At 29.7% G+C, this 27,268-nt stretch overlaps 1 protein-coding gene across 3 annotated transcripts in view; it reads left to right on the top strand.

Moving 5' to 3' along the window:
• The window catches only part of haf (leucine-rich repeat and fibronectin type-III domain-containing protein hattifattener), a 481,095-nt gene that overhangs the window by 90,898 nt on the left and 362,929 nt on the right, over positions 1 to 27,268 (top strand). The gene's annotated exons all lie outside the window — the stretch shown is intronic.

Here is a 27,268-nt window from a genome sequence, read left to right as displayed (position 1 = left end):
AGTTTTCTATAGAAATAAAATGTTGACAAAATTTTCTATAGAAATGAAATTATTACAAAATTTTTGTCTAAAAGTAAAATTTTGAGAATATTTTGTAGAGGAATAAAAACGCGTTTGTTGACAAAATTTGGTGTAGAAATAATTTTTGACAAAATTTTCTATGGAAAAAAATTTATAAAATGTTCTATAGAAATAAGATTTTGACAAAATTTGCTATAGAAATAAAATTTTCACAAAATTTTCTATAGAAATAGGTTAGGTTATGTTAGGTGGCAGCCCGATGTATCAGGCTGACTTAGACTATTCAGTCCATTGTGATACCACATTGGTGAATTTATAGAAATAAAATTTTGACAAAATTTTCTATAGAAAAATAAAATTTTGATCAAATTTTCTATAGTCAAAATTTTATTTTTATAGAAATAAAATTTTGACTCAATTTTCTATAGAAATAAATTTTGACAAAATTTTCTATAGAAACAAAATGTTGACAAAATTTTCTATAGAAATGAAATTTTTACAAAATTTTCTATAGAAGTAAAATTGTGAGAAAATTTTTGTCTAAAAGTAAAATTTTGTAGAGGAATAAAAACGCGTTTTTCTAGCCTTCATCTAATCTGTTTTTTTACATCAAGCTCTTGATATCCATTTGTCTACCAACCAAATCATAACGATGAGTGCTCACTATCACATCAATTTCTTTTTTGTGTTAATTTTGAGTATTTATTTTTTTTTTGTTTATATTTCAAAAGAACCACATTATCACACTCGCAAACAAATCATAACACGCTTAAATTTATATCAACATTGTTAAACAATTGTTTACTAATTTATATGAGTTAAAGACCTGAACAATGACCCTAACAATAATGCCGTCCAAAAATGCCATTCCAACAAATGTACCTTTATTGTTCTCTCTCGTAATGGTAATTCCAATGGGTAGATCATTTGGCAAATTAAAACCAGGATAACAAAAATAACATGCTGCCAAAGTAGGTCGTTCTTGGTGTCATAAAAATGAATCGTAAGCAAACAAACTCTGTTCAAAAGCCCAAAACAAAGATGAAAATGCTGGAATTTGTGGTATTATTAGATATGGAATAAGGGATTACCATTTAAATGCGGAAGCAACAGGAGGTTATTATCATCAGCCTCCTACAAACACCTCATAATGTTTTTGGGGGTCATAAAAAAGGTCGTCTATACAGGATAAAGAGATAATGTTTCTTTCATTTTTTTGGGAAAAAGAATTCAAGTTTGTTTGTTGGTTGATATTTTGAAATCACTTTAGCTTCGTAGGCCAAAATGAAATAAAAACAAATGCAATTAATTTTGCTTTGTAATCAGGAGGGCGAACACAAAAAATGCAAATTTATTATATGGAGAGTTTATGGAGTTTTTATGGCCAGCTGGGGTCCTTCTTCTTGTGGCCTTTTGATAGTGTCAAATGACAATCTTTCTCTGGCTTGAGTGATTGTCACAATATGGTGTGGGCCTACAAATGGGCAATAAAAGATTGTGATTGGAGGGAGGACAAATGGGGAAAATTTATTAAATAATTCTGTGTAAATATGAAAACATTGAGATGATAAATCACAGTCCTGAAAGAAAAGAAATGCGAATGTCACATTTATGGACAATTGTGGTAAAAATGCCAGTTTTGTTTTATAATGGGGAACAGGAGAATTTTCTTGAAGCAAGGGACATTAATGCCGCAGATATTCAAACTAATTTTCATATACTGACAAAAAACATGGCCGTTTCCAAAGACTTTGGTTTTGGTATTGACTCCAAGCCAAAGAAGCGGAGAATCAAAAAGGGGATACATTTGAGACGAAATTCTCTTTTCAACTCTTCTCTAATGTTTGTGTTTTTAATTCTAAAATAGCTTAAATTTATTCCTTTTATCATAAAATCCTACAATTTCATAATTCAGACTCGACTTCAAGAAAACAATGTCTTTAAAATAAAGCAGTGACAAATATCTCCTATTTTTAAATGTTTTTTGCTTTGCAGTCAAGATATAAGAAGTCAAAATTTAAAAACAATTTCATTATTTTTGGTATCTGCCTATTTTTTTTATAATTTTTTCTAATACCCTGCGCCTCACTGTGGAATATGGTACTATAAGTTAGTGCATATGGTTGCAACACATATGGTGTTTTTGTCACAATTGCTTATGGTTGGTCCTGGATCCATAAAAAATATACCAAAACTTGGACACAATTTTACTAAAAAACTAACAAAAAATGTTAATTAGCAAAATTTAATCAAAGTTTTATTTCTATAGAAAATTTTGTACAAATTTTATTTCGATAAAAATGTTGCCAAAATTTTATTTCGATACAAAATTTTATCGAAATTTTATTTCGATAAAAAATTTCCTCAAAATGTTATTTCTATAGAAAATTTCCTCAAAATTTTATTTTTACAGAAAATTTTTGCAAACTACACTCAAATCGTTGATTTGAAAGTGGCAAAGAAAAAAAGAAATTTATTTCGGCAAAAGCCGACTATCATAAACCTTTTTTCGGAAGGTTCAAGTGTGGTTCACATTTGGTTTGGTGAACTAACAGAATTTGTTCTGATAATTGGTTGATAGTTTTGCTGGAAGTAGAGAATGCTGATAAGGAATGTGGTTATTCCGAACGTGCGTCCATCCAACCATCTTGCAGAGTATAGGGCTTTGCCCAAATAGATTTGACAAACGTTATTTTCCTCTGTTGGTTAAGTTACTCTTGTAGTTTAGTCAACGTAATGATTTTTAAGCTGAGTTCAAAACACCAAATAAGTTTTATTTCAATAAAAAATTTTGTCAAAATTTTATTACGATAAGAAATTTTGTAAAAATTTTATTTCTATAGACGATTTTGTCAAAATTTTATTTCAATAGAAAATTTTGTTAACATTTTATTTCGGTAGAAGATTTCGCCAACATTTTACTTCTATAGACGATTTTGTCAAAATTTTATTTCTGTAGACAATTTTGTCAAAATCCCATTTTTATAGACAATTTTGTCAAAATTCTATTTCTATAGAACATTTTTCCAAAATTCTACTTCTAAAGAAATTTTTGCAAAATTTTATTTCTGTAGACAATTTTGTCAAAATTTTATTTCTAAAAAAAAATTTTGTTAAAATTTTATTTATTTAGACAATTTTGTCAAAATTCTATTTCTATAGACAATTTTGTCAAAATTTTATTTCTATAGAAAATTTTGTCAAAATTTTATTTCTATAGAATATTTTTCAAAAATTTTATTTCTATAGAACATTTTGTTAAAATTTTATTCCTTTAGAAAATTTTGTCAAAATTTTATTTCTATAGAAAACTTCTTAAAAACTTTATTTCTATAGAAAATTTTGCCAAAATTTTATTTCTATAGAAAATTTTGTCAAAAATTTATTTCTATAGAAAATTGTGTCAAAATTTTATTTTTATAGGAAGTTTTGTCAAATTATTATTTTTATAGAAAAAATTGTTAATTTTTTTTTTTTTATTCTGTATTCTATTTCTGTAGACAATTTGGTCAAAATGTCGGTGGACAATTTTGTCAAAATTTTTTTTCTATAGACGATTTTGTCAAAATTTTATTTCTGTAGACAATTTTGTCAAAATCCCATATCTATAGAGTATTTTTCCAAAATTCTATTTCAAAACAAATTTTTGTAAAATTTTATTTTTGTGGACAAATTTGTCAAAATTTTATTTCTGTAGAAGATTTTGCCAAAATTTTATTTCTATAGGCAATTTTGTCAAAATTCTATTTCTATAGACAATTTTGTCAAAATTCTATTTCTATAGACAATTTTTTCAAAATTCTATTTCTATAGAATATTTTTCCTAAATTCTATTTCTAAAGAAATTTTTGCAAAATTTTATTTCTTTAGAAAATTTTGTCAAAATTTTATTTCCATAGAAAACTTCTTAAAATCTTTATTTCTATAGAAAATTTTGCCAAAATTTTATTTCTATAGAAAATTTTGTCAAAAATTTATTTCTAAAGAAAATTTTGTCAAAATTTTATTTCTATAGAAAATTGTGTAAAAATTTTATTTCTATAGAAAATTGTGTCAAAATGTTATTTTTATAGGAAGTTTTGTCAAATTATTATTTTTATGGAAAAAATAGTTAATTTTTTTTATTTTATTCTGTATTCTATTTCTGTAGACAATTTGGTCAAAATGTCGGTGGACAATTTTGTCAAAATTTTTTTTTCTATAGACGATTTTGTCAAAATTTTATTTCTGTAGACAATTTTGTCAAAATCCCATATCTATAGAGTATTTTTCCAAAATTCTATTTCAAAAGAAATTTTTGTAAAATTTTATTTTTGTAGACAAATTTGTCAAAATTTTATTTCTGTAGAAGATTTTGCCAAAATTTTATTTCTATAGACAATTTTGTCAAAACTCTATTTCTATACGCAATTTTGTCAAAATTCTATTTCTATAGACAATTTTGTCAAAATTCTATTTCTATAGACAATTTTTTCAAAATTCTATTTCTATAGAATATTTTTCCTAAATTCTATTTCTAAAGAAATTTTTGCAAAATTTTATTTCTTTAGAAAATTTTGTCAAATTTTTTTTCTATACACGATTTTGTCAAAATTTTATTTCTATAGACAATTTTATCAAAATTCTATTTCTATAGACAATTTTGTCAAAATTGTATTTCTATAGAATATTTTTCTAAAATTCTATTTCTAAAGAAATCTTTGCAAAATTTTATTTCTGTAGATAATTTTGTCAAAATTTTATTTCTAAAGAAATTGTTGTCAACATTTTATTTATTTAGACAATTTTGTTAAAATTCTATTTCTATAGACAATTTTGACAAAATTTTATTTCTATAGACAATTTTGTCAAAATTCTATTTCTATAGGCAATTTTGTCAAAATTCTATTTCTATAGAATATTTTTCTAAAATTTTATTTTTAAAGAAATTTTTGCAAAATTTTATTTCTGTCGAACATTTCTTCAAACCTTTATTTCTATAGAAAATTTCTTCAAAAGTTTATTTTTATAGGAAGTTTTGTCAAATTATTATTTTTATGGAAAAAATAGTTAATTTTTTTTTATTTTATTCTGTATTGTATTTCTGTAGACAATTTGGTCAAAATGTCTGCGGACAATTTTGTCAAAATTTTGTTTTTCAATAGACGATATTGTCAAAATTTTATTTTTGTAGACAATTTTGTCAAAATCCCATTTTTATAGAATATTTTTCCAAAATTCTGTTTCAAAAGAAATTTTGTCAAAATTTTATTTCTTTAGACAATTTTGTCAAAATTTTATTTCTGTAGACAATTTTGTCATAATTCTATTTCTATAGACAATTGTGTCAAAATTCTATTTCTAAAAAATATTTTTCCAAAATTCTATTTATAAAGAAATTTTTGCAAAATTTTATTTCTGTAGACAATTTTGTCAAAATTTTATTTCTATAGATGATTTTGCTAAAATTTTATTTCTATAGACAATTTTGTCAAAATTCTATTTCTATAGACAATTTGTCAAAATTATATTTCTATAGAATATTTTTCCAAAATTCTATTTCTAAAGAAATTTTTGCAAAATTTTATTTCTGTAGACAATTTTGTCAAAATTTTATTTCTATAGAAAATTTTGTCAAAATTTTATTTCTAAAGAAAATTTTGTCAAAATTTTATTTCTAAAGAAAATTTTATCAAAATTTTATTTCTATAGAAAATTGTGTCAATGTTATTTCTGTAGAAAATTTTGTCAACATTTTATTTCTATAGGAAGTTTTATCAAATTGTTATTTTTATGGAAAAAATAGTTATTTTTTTTTTAAAGGGTAAAAATTTTATTTCTGTAGACAATTTTGTCAAAATTTAATTTCTGTAGACAATTTTGTCAAAATTTTATTTCTATAGAAAATTTTGTCAAAATTTTATTTCAATAGAAAATTGTGTCAAAATTTTATTTCAATAGAAAATTTTGTCAAAATTATATTTCGATAAAAAATTTTGTCAAAATTTTATTTCGTTAAAAAAAAAAATTATCAAAATTGTTTTTCTATAGAAAATCTACCAAAACATCAAGAATTCTACCAATCTATCAAGCAATGAAAAATCGACCATTTTTGGCAGAATTCTACCAATTGCGGCAACCATCTCCCTGAGTCGATCTAGCCATATCTGTCCGACCGTCTGTCTGTAAACACATTTTTGTAGTCAAAGTCTAGGTCGCAATTTTAATCCAATGAACTTCAAATTTGGTACATGTATGTATTTTTTGTCAGAATAGGATCCTGATGAAATCGGATCATTTTTAGATATAGCTAACATATAGATCTATCGCCCGATATCTACTAATATGGCCCCAGAAGCCAGAATTTCAGCCTGATTGTCTTTAAAATTTGCACAAGGAGTTCAATCGATAGTGTCGTAAAGTGTGACGAATTTGGTTGAAATCGGTTCAGATTTAGATATAGCTCCCATATATATCCTTTGCTCGATTTAAACTTATATAACCACAGAGGTCAAAGTTTTATTCTGGTTTATTTACTTGAAACTTTGCATAGGGAGTTGAATTAACGATCTCTATATTAACGATAGATATGGGAGCATCTATATATGTTTTTCTAATTTCGTCAAAAATTACCAAAATACCATCATTTTTCTTGTAAAATTCATTTTCATTTGTGGTTAATTTTTTCCATAAATCGGTTTACATTTTTTTTCTTTGTATATTTAAATAACTTCCTTTAAAATATATCTTGATATGCTACGTAGTATGAGATTGTTGTTATGTGTGTCACTATATGTTGTAATATATGTCAGTATGTGTATTGAAATATTACTTCCTTATATCCGTAAAATGCCTTGCTATGAGATTTTCCCCCGCTTCTTTTCATTCTGATTCTACCGAGTAGGATGACGAGCGGAAATGTCATATTAATTTAAAGCGATGATTTATAATGGCTTTCTCTTGCTTAACCCGCTTATAAAGTATTCGTACTTCATTATGGCACACTTACGCACCCACTCACTCACGCAAAGCACACTTACTCTCTTACTCTCATATTCTCTTTAAATGAACTTGATACAATATCCTATTGGCCCACACACATACACTCATAACAGAAACCATGCAATATGGACTATGAGGCAGAAAATGCAACGCATTTTTTTTTCTTAATTCCTTTATTCCTATGAAAATTAGGTATGAAAATTCATGGATGGGATCTTTCGGAGTTAATCAGAATACGGCATCGTAAAGAAATTCATTTAAATGTGTTTAAGTTTGTAATGCAATTTAATACAGAGTAGTAGAGTACTAAAATAGGTTTAATTTGTTCTGTAAATTTGCAGACTATTCAACCTATGTTCCCATAGTACCCTTATTACAAATAAATTAAATTTACCTGAATTATCCCATAAAATGAAGATTTTAGTGAGGTTTCCTTTTATTATTCTATTCTATTAATGTATTGACACTAAATCTTCTTTTTTTAATAATTTATAAACATTTTATACAAAGAAAAAAATCTAATTTGCCTTCAATCACGAAATTAATTGATTGAATTAATTTTTAATTGAAACTGTATTAATCACGGAAATAATAATGTAATCACCAATGCCAATTAAAAATGTTATTTAGTTCAAATAATTTCTGTACAAATGAAATCAGAACAATTATCAACTTTAGTGATGCAATTAAGTTTTTAATTGAAATTCCTTCAATCATGAATATGATAGTATTAATCATAGAATTACTTGGACATACCAATGTTATCGATTTCTCCGACAAAAACAGAGTTTCTTCGCTTGCACGAAATTGATCAGCTAACGAATTTGTTTTATTTTTCGATTAAAATCCATTCCAAATTGAGCAGTTTGTTAACACACAATTATGGGTTTTATTTGCTTCAAAATTTCCACCTTCCATTGGCTACCAGAACACAACCGCCACCGTAGGTAATGTATGGGCTAATATTCATCGACTATGGGATTGAAATAAATGACGAAGATTAATTGAAACATGTTATAAAGATAGTATTGAAACTCTGGGCCGACTATATTATACCGTGCACCACTTTGTAGATGTAAATTTTCGATACCATATCACATCCGTCAAATGTATTGGGGGCTATATATAAAGGTTTGTCCCAAATACATACATTTAAATATCAGTCGATCTGGACAGAATTTGATAGACTTCTACAAAATCTATAGACTCAAAATTTAAGTCGGCTAATGCACTAGGGTGGAACACAATGTTAGTAAAAAATATGGGAAACGTTTAAATCTGAAGCAATTTTAAGGAAACTTCGAAAAAGTTTATTTATGATTTATCGCTCGATATATATGTATTAGAAGTTTAGGAAAATTAGAGTCATTTTTACAACTTTTCGACTAAGCAGTGGCGATTTTACAAGGAAAATGTTGGTATTTTGACCATTTTTGTCGAAATCAGAAAAACATATATATGGGAGCTATATGAACCGATTTCAACCAAATTTGGCACGCATAGCAACAATGCTAATTCTACTCCCTGTGCAAAATTTCAACTAAATCGGAGTTAAAAATTGGTCACTGTGATCATATGAGTGTAAATCGGGCGAACGATGTATATAGGAGCTATATCTAAATCTGAACCGATTTCAACCAAATTTAGCACGCATAGCTACAATGCTAATTCTACTCCCTGTGGAAAATTTCAACTGAATCGGAGTTAAAACTTGGCCTCTGTGGTCATATGAGTGTAAATCGGCCGAAAGCTATATATTGGAGCTATATCTAAATCTGAACCGATTTCAATCAAATTTGGCACGCATAGCTACAATGCTAATTCTACCCCATGTGCAAAATTTCAACCAAATTGGGGTAAAACTCTGGCTTCTGGGACCATATTAGTCCATATCGGGCGAAATATATATATGGGAGCTATATCTAAATCTGAACCGATTTCAATATAATTTGGCACACTTGACTATAGTACTAATTGTTCTTCTTGTGCAAAATTTTAAGCAAATTAGGTTAAAACTCTGGCTTCTGGGGCCATATAAGTCCATATCGGGCGAAATATATATATGGGAGCTATATCTAAATCTGAACCGATTTCTTCCAAAATCAATAGGGATCTATTCTGAGCCAAAACACATACTTGTGCCAAAGTTGAAGTCGATTGGACTAAAACTGCGACCTAGACTTTGATTACAAAAATGTGTTCACGGACAGACGGACATCGCTATATCGACTCAAGAGCCCACCCTGAGCATTTTTGCCAAAGACACCATGTGTCTATCTCGTCTCCTTCTGGGTGTTGCAAACATATGCACTAACTTAGAATACCCTGTACCACAGTGTGGCGCAGGGTATAATAAAGAAGAGAGGTTCCAGTCTCTCCAGCGGCAAATTATCAAATATTTTTTAAAAGATTGAATTTTATAATCTACATCGTTTTTATTTTGTTATTTTCAGCGTATATTTTTTCTATTTACATGCAATTAGAAAAATTTAGAATTCTTGCTTTTGAAAATTAAAGAAATTCCATGGAAATTAAAAAAGTAAAAAGTCGCTGATTGTGAAAATTTTAGTTTTATTTTTATACCATCCACCATAGATAGGATGGGGTATATTAACTTTGTCATTCCGTTTGTAACACATCGAAATATTGCTCTAAGACCCCATAAAGTATATACATATATTCTGGGTCGTGGTGAAATTCTGAGTCGATCTAAGCATGTCCGTCCGTCCGTCTGTTGAAATCACGCTAACTTCCGAACGAAACAAGCTATCGACTTGAAACTTGGCACAAGTAGTTGTTATTGATGTAGGTCAGATGGTATTGCAAATGGGCCATATCGGTCCACTTTTACGTATAGCCCCCATATAAACGGACCCTCAGATTTGGCTTGGTACATGGTGTTGGTATATGGTCACTAACAACCATGCAAAAATTGGTCCACATCGGTCTATAATTATATATAGCCCCCATATAAACCGATCCCCAGATTTGGCTTGCGGAGACTCAAAGAGAATCAAATTTCATCCGATCTTGTTGAAATTTGGTACATGGTGTTGGTATATGGTCACTACCAACCATGCAAAAATTGGTCCACATCGGTCTATAATTATATATAGCCCCCACATAAACCGATTCCCAGATTTGGCTTGCGGAGCCTCAAAGAGAAGCAAATTTCATCCGATCCGGCTGAAATTTGGTACCAGGTTTTGGTATATGGTCTCTAACAACCATGCATCCACATCGGTTCATAATTATATATTTAAACCGATCCCCAGATTTGGCTTGCGGAGCCTCAAAGAGAAGCAAATTTCATCCACGGCTAAAATTCTGACAAAATTTTTTATAGATATAAAGTTTTGACTAACTTTTCTATAGAAATAAAATTTTGACAAAATTTTCTATAGAAATAAAATTTTCACAAAATTTTCTATAGAAGGAAAATTTAAACAAAATTTTCTATAGAAATAAAATTTTTACAAAATTTTCACAAAATTTTCTATAGAAATAAAATTTTCTATAGAAATAAAATGTTCACAAAATTTTCTATAGAAGGAAAATTTAAACAAAATTTTCTATAGAAATAAAATTTTGACAACATTTTATTTCTGTAGAAAATTTTGTCAAAATTTTATTTCTATAGAAAATTTTGTTTAAATTTTCCTTCTATAGAAAATTTTGTGAAAATTTTATTTCTATAGAAAATTTTGTCAAAATTTTATTTCTATAGAAAATTTTGTTTAAATTTTCCTTCTATAGAAAATTTTGTTTAAATTTTATTTCTATAGAAAATTTTGTCAAAATTTTATTTCTATAGACAATTTTGTCAGAATTTTATTTTTGAAAATTTTATTTCTATACAAAATTTTGTCAAACTGAATGATATACGTATTTAATCGGTCTTTTTTGATTTAATATATACCACGTATGGACTTACTTACAATTTAGAAGATGTGTTAGGAGGTTTTTCTATTCTGGTTTTCAACATTTGATTGTCCAAAATCTAGATTTTCCCTTTAAACCGCCAAATAGCGTATTTTCTGAGGCCAAGACCCAAAACAACTTCATCGGAAGTAGAAAATCCGATAGATGATGCCGGGATGCTCTTAGTAAGAAATGTTGTGGAACAATTTCCAATGTTTTTGGTTGTGATATAAATTAATTATTTTCGAGAAAATTTTTAAATTATATTTTTGATTGGAGATATGCTTGTATTTAATTAAAATGTTATATGGAATAATTAATATTTGAATTGAAAACATAATTTTCAAAACTGTTTAATTTGATTGAAATGTTAATTTTTTTCTTAAGTTTTCAATTTCCATCAACTGTGTTTTGGGCTGCATGTGTGCGATTTCGTTATGGCTTGATTTAAAATTTTATAGGATAATTTAATTTTTTAATTAACTATATTTTCAAATTTTGGAATTTTTGCAACTTATATTAGAATTTTTCTGTGTTCGCAATTAAATTTTTTGGAGTTTAATTAAATGGTTAAAAACTGTGTAAAATTATTTGGTATATTTTTCCACAAAATTAAAACTTAAATTTAAATTGAAAATATATATAAAACCTTTTATTAAAATAAGTAAAATCAAAATCCAATTTATTATTAAATAAAAAAATTTACAATATCTTCGTAAAAACTAATATTGTAAATATTTCCTTCTCATTACAGGTTAGAATTAAAGGTGATATAGTGAGCACTACTAAACAATAGTAAGTAAATAATACTTGAACGTGGACATAACTGATAGTAAGAGCGTTTGCAGAACATATTTCCCTGTTATTAGGCATGTTTAACACCCCTTTTTCGCCAGAGGAAAATATTTTGTGAAATAGTGTTTTTGCTTCCATGTTATAAAAAATCTTATACCATTTTAAAATATTATTTTCTTGCATGAAATTAATTGAATCTATTTTGGCATATGTTACAAAAAAGGATTACAAAATTAATTTCATAATTTTTTCTTGTGTTTTATGTGGCGCAGTGTTATAATAAAGGACATTTCGTTTCCGCGGAATGTCACTTAAGCATCATCCCCCCCACATCATAAATAGCATTAAAAATAATACTTTTTATGGTTTTTATTTATGTTGGTGATGTATGCATGCAAAAATGGTTGAAGTACACCATTGACAACTCTCAATGATATTGAGAATAATTTAACTGATAAAAAGAATATAGGTTGCAACTGTTGCAAATCTCTCATGGAGAGAACTGAACAGTACAATGTATTCACACACCAATGGAATTTAAAAAAGATGAGTTGCGAAGATTAGTTTGCATACTCCGAGAAAATTAAATTCTATTGGTAAACATTAATACTGTATTGCTCTATTTTTCATTCATAAAAAAAATAATAAAAAAATCAGTCCAAATTTGGCGAAACTATAGATGGTTCAGATTTTCACATCCTCATCAGTTTGGTCTGCATTTGCATTTTTTTTCGATAATACCATAAAAAACAGAATTTTTATTACATGCGCAAAAATGTACTTTTTTTTTTTGTATAAAATCTGGTCCTAGAGCATAACACATATAAAAGAAGCTATGGAGTAAAATACAAAAACACAAAAAAGTAAAAATTTTGAAATACATTTTTCTATGGAAACGGTGCCCACCTTAATTGACTCGCGTATTTTGTTTCCCACTTTACATCAAGCAAGGACATAAAAAATCACATGAATGCATGTAAAAGATACAAAAGGATAATAAGTAAATTTCTCAACAATAAAATGTTGTTAACTGAACTCTTATTTATGAGAATGCTGGGGCGGTGGTGTGATTGCATGTCTCATGGAGTAAATATGGGTGGTGATAGAAAAAAGCTATTTACGCACATAAGGATATTTTCAGTTATTCGTTTTTTTTTTCATTTTCCGCTATAAATGACTTTCGAGAGAGGAAAAATATTTATCCTTGCTGGTAAGTGTGTGTGTGTGTGTGTGGGAGTCTTCGTGGGATTGGGTAGGAAGTATGAGTTTTAAAGCTGACACAAATTATAATTTAGTAGTTTCATCATGAGCACAATACAAATACGTGAGGTTGGCAAGTCTTCTCTGGACTTCTTTAGAAAATGATTTATCATTTGTTTCTCTCCCACTGACACAAAGAATTGTTTATTAAAAATTATTTAAAATGTGTCACTGATGCGCAACCATATTTCCTTTATTTTAATCTTTACTTCATAAGAAAATTATTTGTTTCTTTTTTCAGGGACTCTACAAAATGCAATTAAAGTGAATAAATGTGAACGTACAAACGAAGACAAATGCTTTTCCACTTTTAATGAGACAATAAAAATTAGAGGAAAATTTATTTTCTAGATAAATGGAGGTGACATTTACCAGATGGTATAAAAATATTACAATTTTGAGTGGTTTTTATACAAATTTTTAAATGAATAATGGGTAACGCATTTGTATAAGAAAATATAAATCAAAAATATCTTTGATATTTTTTACCGAATAGAATATAGACTGTATTCAGGATTTTGTAATTTTTTGCAAAAGCTCAAAGAAGAAGCAAATTAAAATGGGAAAAATGTGGGTGGACGAGGCTGTAATAGCCCTAAACCGAAATGAAAATAAATTTAGATTTAGTTTAGATTTTTTTTAAACATGACATAAAAAAGCTGAAACTTTTTGTTTTTAAAACATATTGAAAAAAAAAGTATAATAAAATAATCCAAAAACGTGAAGAATTTTGAGAAAATCTTCTATAGAAATAAAATTTTGACAAAATTTTCTTAAGAAAAAAATTTTTGAAAAAATTTTCTTAAGAAATAAAATTTTTAACAAATTTTATATAGAAACAGAATTTTAAGAAAATTTTCTATAGAAAAAAAATTTTGACAAAAATTTCTATAGAAATAAAATTTGGACAAAATTTGTTATAGAAATAAAATTTGGACAAAACTTCCTATAGATAAAATTTTGAGAAAATTTGTTATAGAAATAAAATTTTGAGAATAGTTTTTATAGAAATAAAATTTTGAGAAAAATTTTCTTAAGAACATAAAATTTTGAGAAAATTTTCAATAGAAATAAAATTTTAATAAAAATGTTCTGTAGAAATAAAATTTTTGACAAAATTTTGTACAAAAAAAAAATTGACAACATTTTCTTAACAAATAAAATTTAGACAAATTTTTCTTAAGAACTAAAATTTTCTATAGAAATAAAATTTGGGCAATTTTTTTAGAAATTCAATTTGGTCAAAAAAAAATCAAATATTAAAAACTTTTCTATAGAAATAAAATTTTGACAAAATTTTCTGTAGAAATATAATATTGACGACATTTCTGCGGAAATAAAATTTTGACAAAATTTCTATTAAAAAAATATATTTTGAAAACTTATATAGAAATAAAATTTTGACAACATTTTGTACAGAATAAAATTTTGACAAAATATTCTATTGAATACAATTTTTACAAAATTCTATATAGAAATAAAATTTTGACAATTTCTTAAGAAATAAAATTTTGAAAAAAAATTCTTAAAAAATAAAATTTTGAAAAATTTCTATTAAAACAAATTTTGAAAAATAAAAATTGTATAAAATATAATTTTGACAAAATTTTTTACAGATATCAAATTTTGAGAAAATTTTCTATAGAAATAACATTTTGAGAAAATTTTCTATAGAAATAACATTTTGAGAAAATTTTCTATAAAAAGAAAGTTCTTATAGAAATAAAATTTTGACAAAATTTTCTTAACAAATAAAATTTAGACAACATTTTCTATAGAAATAAAATTTTGACAACAGTTTTTTTAAGAAATAAAATTTTGAGACAATTTTCTATAGAAATAAAATTTTTTTATAGAAATAGAATTTTCAGAATATCTCTATATGAATAAACTGTTGACAAAGATGTCTAGAGAAATAGAATTTTGACAAAACTTTCTATGGAAATAAAATTTTGAGAAAATGTTCTATAGAAATAACATTTTGAGAAAATTTTCTATAGAAATAAAATTTTGACAAAGATTTTCTTAAGAAATAAAATTTTGAGAACATTTTCTTAAGAAATAAAATGTTGAGAAATTTTTCTAAAAAAAGAAAAATGTCTAAAGAAATAAACTTTTGACAAAGAGAAGAAATATAATTTTGACATAACTTTCTATGTAAATAACATTATGAGAAAATGCTCTATAGAATGAAAATTTTGACAAAATTTTTGTAGAAATGCAATTTGGACAAAGTTTTCTAGAGAAATAAAATTTTTACAAAATTTTGTATAGAAATAAAATTTTTGACAAAATTTCTATTACAAAAAATAAAAGGTTGACAAAACTTTCTATAGAAACTTTCTTAAGAACTATAATTTTGAGAAAATTTTCTATAGACATAAAATTTGGAGAAAATTTTCAATAATAAAATAAAAATTTTCTGTAAAAATAAAATTTTGACAAAATTTTTTATAGAAAAAAAAATTGACAAAATTTTCTTAACAAATAAAATTTAGACAAAATTTTCTTAAGAACCAAAATTTTGAGAAAATTTTCTATAGAAATAAAATTTTGTCAATTTTTTTTTATAAATACAATTTCGACAAGGTTTTCTAGAGAAATTAAAATTTGGGAAAATTTTCTATAGAAATTAAAAGTTGGCAAAATTTTCTATAGAAATTAAAATTTGGCAAAATAAAAAAATAAATTTTTTACAAAATTTGTTATATAGAACTTTCAGTGGAAATAAAATTTTGACAAAATTTCTATTAAAAAAACTTCCAGTTTGAAAACAACTTCTGTAGAAATAGAATTTTGACAACATTTTGTACAGAATAAAATTTTTACAAAATTTCTATTAAAAAAAATGAAATTGTGAAAAAAATTTTTAAAACTAAAAGTTTGACAAAAATTTTTATACAAATAAAATATTGAGAAAATTTTCTATAGAACTAAAATTTTGATAAAAAAATTTGCTATAGAAACAACTAATAAAATAGAGAAAGTTTTCTATAGAAATAAAATTTTGACAATATTTTCTTAAGAAATAAAATTTTTACAAAATTTCTATTAAAACAAATAAATGTTGAAAAAAATTCTATAAAATATAATTTAGACAAAATTTTTTTACAGATAACAAATATTGAAAACATATTCTATAGAAATGGAAATTTGAGAACATTTTCTATAGAAATAAAATGTTGAGAAAATTTTCAATGGAAAGAAAATTTTCTATAGAAATAAAATTTTGAAAAAAAATTCTATAGGAATAAAATTTTGACCAAAATGTCTATGGAAACAAAATTTTGACAAAATTTTCTTAATAAATAAAAGTTTGAGAAAATTTTCTTAGAAATAAAATTTTGACAATATTTTCTTAAGAGATAAAATTTTCACAAAATTTCTATTAAAACAAATAAAATGTTGAAAAAATTCTATAAAATAAAATTTAGACAACATTTTTTACAGATAACAAATTTTGAGAACATATTCTATAGAAATGAAAATTTGAGAAAATTTTCTTTAGAAATAAAATTTTGAGAAAATTTTCAATGGAAAGATAATTTTCTATAGAAATAAAATTGTGAGAAAATTTTCAATGGAAAGATAATTTTCTATAGAAATAAAATTTTGAGAAAAATTTCTATAGGAATAAAATTTTGACAAAAATGTCAATAGAAATAAAATTAAAAAAAAAATTTGAATAGAAATAAAATTTTGACAAAATTTTCTTAATAAATAAAAGTTAGAGAAAATTTTCTATAGAAATACATTTTTCAGAAGAAATTGTTTTTAACATGTAAAAAAACAAACTAATCATTTTCAATAAATTCTCTTTATTCTGCAGAAGGAAATTTTTACTTATTTTTGTGATATTGTGGTTTTTTATTACAGTTTACAGTTTTTCAAAAATTATCTTAAATTTTCTTTTAGTTTGAGTATAGAATGGACAAAAGTTGGTTGCAAAAGGCTATTATTAACCAAAATCATGTAATAATTTAAAATAAAATAAATATATGTATTAAATTAATTGTATGTATGTTTAAACTTTTTTCAAAAAAAAAAAAAAAAAATTCAACCACTATCACCACCATTACAAGAATTTAAATTTTCATGGTGTTAGACTTTACAACATAAATAAAACATTTTCACTAAAGTGGCAAAATGGCAATACTCCATGCAATTAATTTAAAGACATTTATGGGATTACCAAAACTTTGTTAATAACATGCATTCTTATGCATATGAAAAATGGATACAATTTTTTTTTTTGCAAAATTCATATGCATATTTCATATCCAGTTGAATGCGTTTTTTCTTTACATCTGCCTAAATCAAGAATATGGAAAACCATTATGGCGAAGTTCTGTTAGTGAAGCTTTTACTCTTTACACACTGACGATGTTACAGTTTTTCCATTTTTAGTTTTCTTCTGGTCACAATGTCATCATCACAGATTCTTTCGTTACTTTCGAAGATGGAATCTTGGGTTTTGTTAACAGCTCTCTTCATTAGAGGAATATGACTAGAACAGCAAAAAAACAAAGGACATAGCACAAATTGTTACACATTTCCCAGTTATTACTCTCTAGTTTTTCTTTACGTTGACGTAAAACTTGAAAATGCTGGTTTAAGACTCCATCTTCAGAGACAACTAACTCGACAAGTCCAACAATGAGGATTGCTACTTTTGGACATGCCCATAGTGTTGTGATGATGGAGTCTGTAATGGTTATACTGTTAGTCCTTTTAGGCGAATAGTCTGAAGACTTTACATCTGGTGAAGACAGTTTCCACAATATACATTGGGAGAGAAAACGAGGCTAGATTCATTTTAAAAATTTTGTTTATATAAATTTATAAAATTAAATTATATAAAAATAATTTCAATATGAAAAAATAACCTTAATGTATGTGTCAGGACATTTTCAATACTACGATAGTAATATACCATTTTTTATTTAAATTAGATTACATTTATTTTAATTAAATTTCAAAAATAATTCCAATAGAAACAAAAATAAATGGACTTGATATATATCAGTGAGGCATGAAATAAGTATTGAAAAATATTAAAATTTGTTTGTCCAATATACCTTAAATATCTTAACTTTCATTCATATACCAAAATTCCATTACATGATTTTTATTCGTATAAATATTTAATTTTCTACCCCTAAAATTATGCCACATAGAATTGTTCGGTATACTTTAAATACCTTGACTGTCATACATACATATACCAAAATTCCAATATATAATTTGTATTGATTCATTAAGTAACTTTGACGGCAAACATGAAAAACCCACCGCTTAGGATTCAATAAATTGTTTAGAAAAAAAAAAGATTTGTTGAAAATGCTGCTAAAAGTATGCAACATCATAAACATAGTGTAACGTGACAAAATCGACTTAGTGCTTTTTACGTACAAAACTGACTTAGTCCATTTTGCCTTAGATTATTAACGCTACCTACGTCACCCAACCGTCATCCAACACAACACACACACATAACCCACCACTATGTAATATGATCAAGCGTTTAGTCGCTGTAAGAGTGATTTCTGGTGACAAGAAATTAATTGTTTGTTTCATTCAGGCAGTGGCAATTTCCAGTCACTTCATTGTATGCTCTACTTATATGGTGGTCGTTTTGCTGACCAAGGGCAGGCTCGGATAGGCGACTAACTGAGATTTTGGACAAACACCTGCATCTACTGTATATAGCTAGGTGCAGATCGTGCTACGAGTGGCTCATTGCACATCGTTCCGTTCGAAGTTCGGTGATATTTTATTCCAAGACGCGAAATAAATTATACGCAGAGACCTTCGGTCCTACTGTTCCACCACAGAGACCTTCGGGCCTACTGTTCCACCACAGAGACCTTCGGTCCTACTGTTCCACCACAGAGACCTTCGGTCCTACTGTTCCACCACAGAGACCATCGGGCCTACTGCTCCAACACAGAGACCTTCGGGCCTACTGTTCCACCACAGAGACCTTCGGTCCTACTGTTCCACCACAGAGACCTTCGGTCCTACTGTTCCACCACAGAGACCATCGGGCCTACTGCTCCAACACAGAGACCTCCGGGCCAACCGTTCCACCACAGAGATCTTCGGGCCTACTGCTCCAACACAGAGACCTCCGGGCCTACTGTTCCACCACAGAGACCTTCGGTCCTACTGTTCCATCACAGGGACCTTCGGGCCTAATGTTCCCTCACAGAGACCTATGAGCCTTCTGTTCCCCCACAGAGACCTTCGGGCCTACTGTTCCACCACAGAAACCTTCGGTCCTACTGTTCCAACACAGAGACCTTCGGGCCTACTGCTCCAACACAAATCGACAAACAAACAAGTTCCCCATTGGCTACAAATCAACGAATGCCGAACTCCCCAATCGCCAACGAGCCAAACTACTCAGCAACGACCAAACGTCCACGTCTCAACGAATTCAGTAGCCTCCGATTGTCAACGAATCACGAACGACGCAGCATAGACGAACCGATATTGTCCTCCACTACCGATTACAAACGAACCAAACTTCCTCCCAGCTATCGAACATCGATAAGCCGGTATTCCGGTAGGTTTAGTGGGTCCTTACGGAAACCCTGGAAGCTATTGAGCTTACCTCAGCCGATGAGAAATCCCTGTTACAAATGGCGCCCGAGCAGGGACCAAGTACCGAATCGCACTGCGGAAAATCTACAACAACCGCCACCGAGGGAGAACCGAGTCCAATTTTTGACATCTCTCTGAATAACATATCATTCGTCTGGATCTACTTACTGAAGAAAGACCAGCTTATGGATCACTGTCGAAATTTTTGAATGCTCATTGATGGCCGTACTGCCGAGCACCTTAGGAAGCAACTAGCTGTATTTATAAAAGGAAAAAAAGGCAAAAAAAAATCATCGGAAAATTTTCTTCGGGATCTTGAGAATAAATTAAGAGCTGAGGAAAAGAACGGCATCACCACTGAATCATTGAAATCTTCCGGGAGACCAAGGTCATGTGATATTCCTCACTGTGAAAGTATGTCCACAGTCCACAAATGGCACCTGAAGTTTGACGGCCGCGGGGACTTTTACGAATTCTGAAGAGCTGACCAACTGTTTCCAAATCTCTACCGAACGTTTGATACCCACGCTGCCACTGGTGCTACAAGGGAATGCTCTTAGATAGGTTAGTAGATGTATCAGGCTCACTTAAACTATTCAGTCCATTGTGATACCACATTGGTGAACTTCTCTCTTATCACAGAGTGCTGCCCGATTCCATGTTAAGCTCAATGACAAGGGACCTCCTTTTTATAGCCGAGTCCGAACGGCGTTCCACATTGTAGCGAAACCACTTAGAGAAGCTTTGAAACCCTCAGAAATGTCACCAGCATTACTGAGGTGGGATAATCCACCGCTGAAAAAGTTTTTGGTGTTCGGTCGAAGCAGGAATCGAACCCACGACCTTGTGTATGCAAGGCGGGCATGCTAACCATTGCACCACGGTGGCTCCCTTAGATGGTACCGATTTAAGAGTGACCGGAATTATGTATTTTTATATAGCTATTCATAGCGCCCACCACAGGATGAGTTACGTACTACATATGTATGTAATTCCGTTTGCAACGCATTGAGATATTGATGCACTTTATTTAAATTAAATTATATAAAATTATTTAAAATTAAAAAAAAAATAAATATATAAATAAAGTTTTGTTTTCGAAGTTTTTTCTAATTTTTCTACATTAATTCACTTGTCATATATATCAGTGAAAGCTGATCTAAGAATGACAAAATTTTTAATATTCCGTTTTTCATTTGCCATAATCCTCCCTCGAATGTGAAGCAAACATTTTTTTGTCATGTTGGAACATTTCTTGTCCCATTGTTATTTCCTTCATTCTTGTCTACAAAATTCTATGCTCAGCCACACATGTTTAATGAAAGCAAGAAAAAAACACAGAAACAGAAATATCACAAAACCACACATTTTCATTTAGTTTCGAAATGTATTCCAAACTCAAGGAAAATCCAAAGCAAATGAATGAAGAAACCCAGCGAGATATAAACAGAAAAAAAAAAATATTTAAAAATTTATAGTCTGTGTTGAAATTATTCAGTGAACAGCAAGAGAGCATTATTCTTATTTACCAAAGTAATGACAACGGGAAGAAACTAAAACTAAAAATGTGGAAAGATAACGCACAGGATAAAGGACCATAACTATTTTGCAAATGCAAATTTCTATGGGACGTCTGTAATGTTCAGTGTGGTTTCTTTAGACATTTAAGGATATAACCAAATACTGCTGCAAATAGTACAAAAATCCTTTACGAAGGTTAGGTTACGTTAGGTTAAAGTGGCGGCCCGATTAAGATTCAGGCTCACTTAGACTATTCAGTCCATTGTGATACCACATTAACTAAAAGTACATATTACATATGGTTTTAACCGCTGAACCTTCTCGATTATTTTCTTCTGTTGAACCAACCAGATAGTTCCAAAAATATTAGCACACTGCTTAAGTTAACGTTTTCCAGGTCCGCCAGTAATCTAAAGCTATATGCCCCTAAAATTTGCTTACGTCTTACCCAAAATGCAGGACACTCACACAAGAGGTGTTTAATTGATTCCTTTTCCTCCGCATCATGACAGCTCATACAATAGTCATTATACTTCGCGCCAATAGTTTTTGCAAAATCGCCTATCAGGCAGCGACCCATTATAGCAGATATCAGGAGTGATATCTGACGTCTCGAGAACTCTAGCATATCTAGTGTGCGGTTTAAGTTTAAATGGGGCCATATTTGCTTGGTGTCGTTACAGTCCTGGCAATTCTCCCATCGAGCATTTGCCATCATACCAGCCTTTTTACACAGTATGAGCTTGCAGGTATCCAGGGGCATACCAAGAGATTCCAGTTCCCCTGGAATATGTAAGGTAGTCCCTAGCCTTGCCAACTCATCCGCTTCGCAGTTCCCCGGTATGTTCCTATGGCCAGACACCCATATTACACACAGAGAAGTGATTGGTTGGAAATCGGTTGAAGTAATTAAAATTCTACATTTATAATTAAATATCAATTGCCCCAATCTATGTACTATATTTGCAATCATACGTGGGTCTCTATTACAATGTTTCGATTATTTCAATGGATTTACGTTTGTGATAGAAGACAGACAGTTGTAGGAGCTAAATGTCTCTACTTTAAAAAATTTTGCCCGTATTCGGATGACACAACCTGCCGTAATTAATTGTAATAACTGTCACTTTGTTATCACAACTTACGGATGGCTTTCACAACCGAATGCCATTTGAATTATTGCACAAATGTCATTTCTATTAAAATATTAATTTCATGTCTAAGGAAGACGTATTTTTATTAATTTTTAATCTTCAAAACATAATTTGTTACCTGAAGAACTTGGAATCTAATAGATCGGATGAGAAATTCACTTCCTCAATGGTCAAGGAGTGCTCCGAGACACCACTTTAATGTACCAATCTTCACAGTTCCAACAGGTATTTAACCCTAGCATCCAGTCTGTGATTTGATCAATTAATCAGAACTTTTGTCTTTTAGTTTTGTAAAATACTGGCCAGAGAGGTTGACAACTTAATTCCGTGCTAAAGCAAATATAAACTCTCTCGATAGCTGGCGACGTCGGCAAAAAGTAAATATTTGTAATGTGCTATAATCACAATAGTAACGATTTTCACCATTTTACGTACATATCAGCTAAACAGGTGCAGATGTTCATGCAATATGTTACGAGATGAGTCTTCAAGAAAATTTCTTATGTGTCCTCCATTGTGTTGGGTATTAGTTATACCCTCTACCATAGGATGGGGTGGAGGGTATCGAGATATGGCTCTGAGACCCCATAAAGTATATATTCTTAGTCGTGCTGAAATTCCGAGTCGATCTAGCCATGTCCGTCCGTCTATTGAAATCACGTTAACTTCCGAACGAAACAAGCTATCGACATCAAACTTGACACAAGTAGTTGTTATTAATGTAGGTCAGATGGTATTGCAAATGCATATTGCCCCCATAGAAACCGACCCCCAGATTTGGCTTGCGGATCCTCTTAGAGAAGCAACATTCATCCGATTCGGTTGAAATTTGGTACGTGGTGTTAGGTCCATATCGGTCCGTATTTATATTTACTCACCATATAAACCGATCCCCAGATTTGACCTCGGGAGTCTCTTTGAGGAACAAAATTCATCCGATCCGATTGAACTTTGGTACGTGGTACGTGTTAGTATATGGTCTTTAACAACCATGAAAAATTGGTCCATATCGGTCTATAATTATATATAGCCTCCATAGAAACCGATCCACAGATTTGACCTCCGGAGCCCCATAATTAATTCGACTCGGCTGAAATTTGGTACATTGTTCCAGTATATAGCCGCTATCAACCATACAAAGTCCATATCGGTCTATAGTTATATAGCCCCCATATAAAACAAACCCCATATTTCAATTCTAGCTCTCTAATTACCGCGCAGAAGTTCATCTTTCTGCGTATTTAGTTGTTTTCGATAGGAACATATATTAATTAATTTATTAATCAATTTTTATTTTGTTTGTAGTAAACATTTTTTGCCACATAGGATGATGCGCAAATTCATGGCGAAGGATATACGAGCTGATTTACAACCAACTTAATCGCTAAAAATTATAAATTGTAATTTTCATAATTTACACATACTACAATGAATTAAGATTTATTTTCATTTAATATTTTTAAATTAAATAAAATAAATTATAACATTTAATTGGGAAGGAATTGGTTTTTAGTTTGGACATGAGTATTATTAAGGTTGGGCAACACAACCGAATGATGAAGGTAGCTACAACCAATGTCGTCGGCAGACCCAACCAATACCACATTAGACATTAGTTGTGTCGACCGAATCAGTCGGGTGACACAACTGCCAACTGATGGTTGCTACAACTGCCAAAAGGAGGTTGGCAATAAATTCGGTTGTCACAACCAATCTGTATTGTCTGTGTAGGTGAATATTGTACTGCTCAGCCATCTCGTTGAGAGATTTGCGGCAGTCGATGGCCGTTTTCGAGTTGAGGAATACAGAGTCCAAGGATTTTATTGCAGGTTGACTGTCTGAGTATATATTAATGCCAATATTGCTTGGAGCATTACTTCTCAGCCAATTCGCCACCTCTCTTATTGCTAATATTTCAGCCTGGAAAACACTACAGTGATTAGGTAATCTTTTCGCTATTCGAAGTTCCAGATCTTTAGAATATACTCCGAAACCCACTTGTCTATCCAATTTGGAGCCATCAGTGTAGAAATCTATATATCGTTTATGCCCCGGGGCCTGTGTGCACCACGCCTCACTGTTGGGAATTAGAGTTTCAAACTTTTTGTCGAAAAGTGGCATCGCCAAAGTATAATCCACTACGTTAGGCACATCTGACATTATTTTGAGGACCGAACTGTGACCTTTACTTTTTTCCGACCACCGCGAAAGCTCGCGCAACCGCACCGCCGTTGTTGCAGCTGACTGTTTGGCCAAACTGTCTAAAGGCAATAGATGCAACATGACATTAAGGGAATTTGTTTCTGTCTTGCTGAATGCGCCTGAAATACACAAGCACGCGATACGCTGAACTTTGTCTAAATTGAAGTGAAGTGCCGGCCACCAGACTACAACACCATATAGCATTATAGGTCTAACCACTGCAATTTCAATACCCCCTAAGGAAATGAGCCTAACCGTGGGAGTTTTGCGATCTTTGCAGTACATGACTAGTTCTGTCTTTGCAGGATTTACCCCAAGACCATTTCTTTCGCCCATTTCTCAGTCATCCGGAGGGCTCTCTGTATAATATCTCTTACTGTTGATGGGAATTTTCCCCTGACTGTTAGCGCCACATCATCTGCGTATGCCACCACTTTTATCCTTTCCTTTTCTAGGGAAACCAGAAGGTTGTTTATAGCAACATTGCAAAGAAGATGTGATAGAATTTCTCCTTGGGGAAAGCCTCTGTTCACATACCTTTGTATGCTTGCTTGTCCTAGTGTGGCTGAAATACGTCTCTTTGTTAGAAGTTCGTCTAACAGCCTAAGTATACCTGGATCAACATTACGAAATGAGCTGGCTATTCATATTTATATGTTTCCCATATTTTTTACTAACATTGTGTTCCTCTCCAGGGCATTAACCGACTAAAATTTTAACTCAGTAGATTTTCTAAGAAGTCTTAAATTAAATATTGTCCACTAAGAAGCCTTAAATATATTGTCGATTCCGATTTAAATAACATATATGTTATGTGGGAACAAAAACCTTTATATATAGTACCAACTCATTTGACGGATTTGATATGTGGATCTACAAAGTGGTGCAGGATATAATATAATCGGCCCCACCCGACTTTAGACTTTCCTTACTTGTTTTTTTTTTTTTGTTGCCCCTAAAACTATGCCATCCCAGCAAAACAATTTGGAAGTTCTTTCAAAGGCACAACTGTAAAAGCACTTCCAGAAGATGTACTCCCAATGATGTTCTTTATTTTAACTTAACTTCAAGTTCATTTCATTCAATTGTTTATAACATGATTTTTTCATATTTTTCATGGGTAATTTTAACTTTTTTTCTAATTGGTTAAAAGCAGTTTAAGAATTCATAAAATGATACAAATTATTTAAATTTTGTCAAAAAAAAAAATGCTAAATCCAATCTGAAAAAATTGTGAATTTTTGAAAATATTTGAGGGCAAACATTTCAGGCAAGCGTTAGAATCCATTAAAAATTATACAAAATTATAAAAATTATGTATTTGACAAAATTTTTTAATTTACATCCAAAACATTGACTTCGGATCACACCCCAGCAAAAAATTTGCAAGTTCTTCTTAAGGCACAACTTTAAAAGCACTTCCAAAAATGTCCTCCCAAAGATGTTCTTTATTTTAACCGCACAGGAAGTTCATTTGATTCATTCATTTTCTTATAAATCGCTTTTTTCATATTTTAATGGGAAATTTACAATTTTATTGTTTCAAATAGGTTAAAAACAGATAAAAAATTAATAAAATAGTACAAATTATTTAAATTTTGCCAAAAAAAAGATTCTTAATCCTTTCTAGAAAATGGCGAATTTTTGAAAAAAATGCATTAAAAATCATAAAAAATTGAAATGGAGGACTTCCGTCCTATGACAAGCCCATGTTAAATTCATTGTTTCTGCGCCAATTTTGCACCACTTCCGGATCCAAAAAGACCCTTTCCATTACTTTTTTGGCGACGCTTTTTTTGCTGGAATATTGATGTATGGAGTCCAACTAGGTTTTTATTATTTTTTTTTTCAAAATTGCTTTGTTTTAAAATTTCTTTATATATTAATTCAATAAATAATTTATAAAATATATATTGTTCTGTTGACAGAGGGATTTAGCCCCTAAAACTATGCAATAGATGGCCATAGGGATTTGTCTTGTTCTTAAGTGTTTTACAAGTGTTGCCATATCACCCATATTAGGTAAATGATCACAAAAAATATTTAAATTTCAAACTATTCATCTAAAATGTATATACATTTTGCAAAAATTTTCTCAACTTTTTGCACTTTAAATGCCATCTGGCAATACCATTACCACCGAATGCATAAATGAACACTTTATGATAGGACACGATATCTATTAAATCTAACCAGCTTCTCAGTATAACCATCTTCTCGGTGTCATTGTTTATTAAAAAGCATCACAATTTTTGTTTTGTCATGCTCTTAACAAAGACGACAAGAAACGGATCCAAAAACAATCACAAACCCCCCCCCCAAAAAAAAAAAACAACACTCTTTTTCTGTCATCGAAACTACTTTTGCACAAGCACCTCCGACCCTTCAGGGTCATCACACACATTTGTAGTGTGAAAATACTCGTAGTCACATCAAGTGTACATTGTTGTTAGCCAAAGCATCAATGAAATGCTTTCCCTCCCAAATATAGTAGACTAGAAACTATAAAATTTGCATTTAAATCAATATTCTATTTTTAGGGACACAAACAAAAGGCATCCTTTTCATTCCGTACTTTTGTCTGAGAATAGTTTTTTGTTGTTGTTTTTTTCTTCTGATTTTTTGCCCAAAATAGTTGGCAACATCAGTGTGCTGATAGAATCCTTGAACCATGTCACAGAAGGGGACGGCCAATGATGGATGGATAGAAGGAGAAACAACGGTCTACTGAAGGACACATAGACTTATTTAAGATTGAGTAGCAGTGAATGAATTCTTTATTCCCCCCCCAAAAAAAAAGCTTCCAT

Source organism: Haematobia irritans, chromosome 2, assembly GCF_050003625.1.
Source record: "Haematobia irritans isolate KBUSLIRL chromosome 2, ASM5000362v1, whole genome shotgun sequence".
NCBI lineage: Eukaryota > Metazoa > Arthropoda > Insecta > Diptera > Muscidae > Haematobia > Haematobia irritans.
The sequence above is the reverse complement of the archived record's forward strand: the minus strand, read 5'-3'. Positions and strand labels throughout refer to the sequence as shown.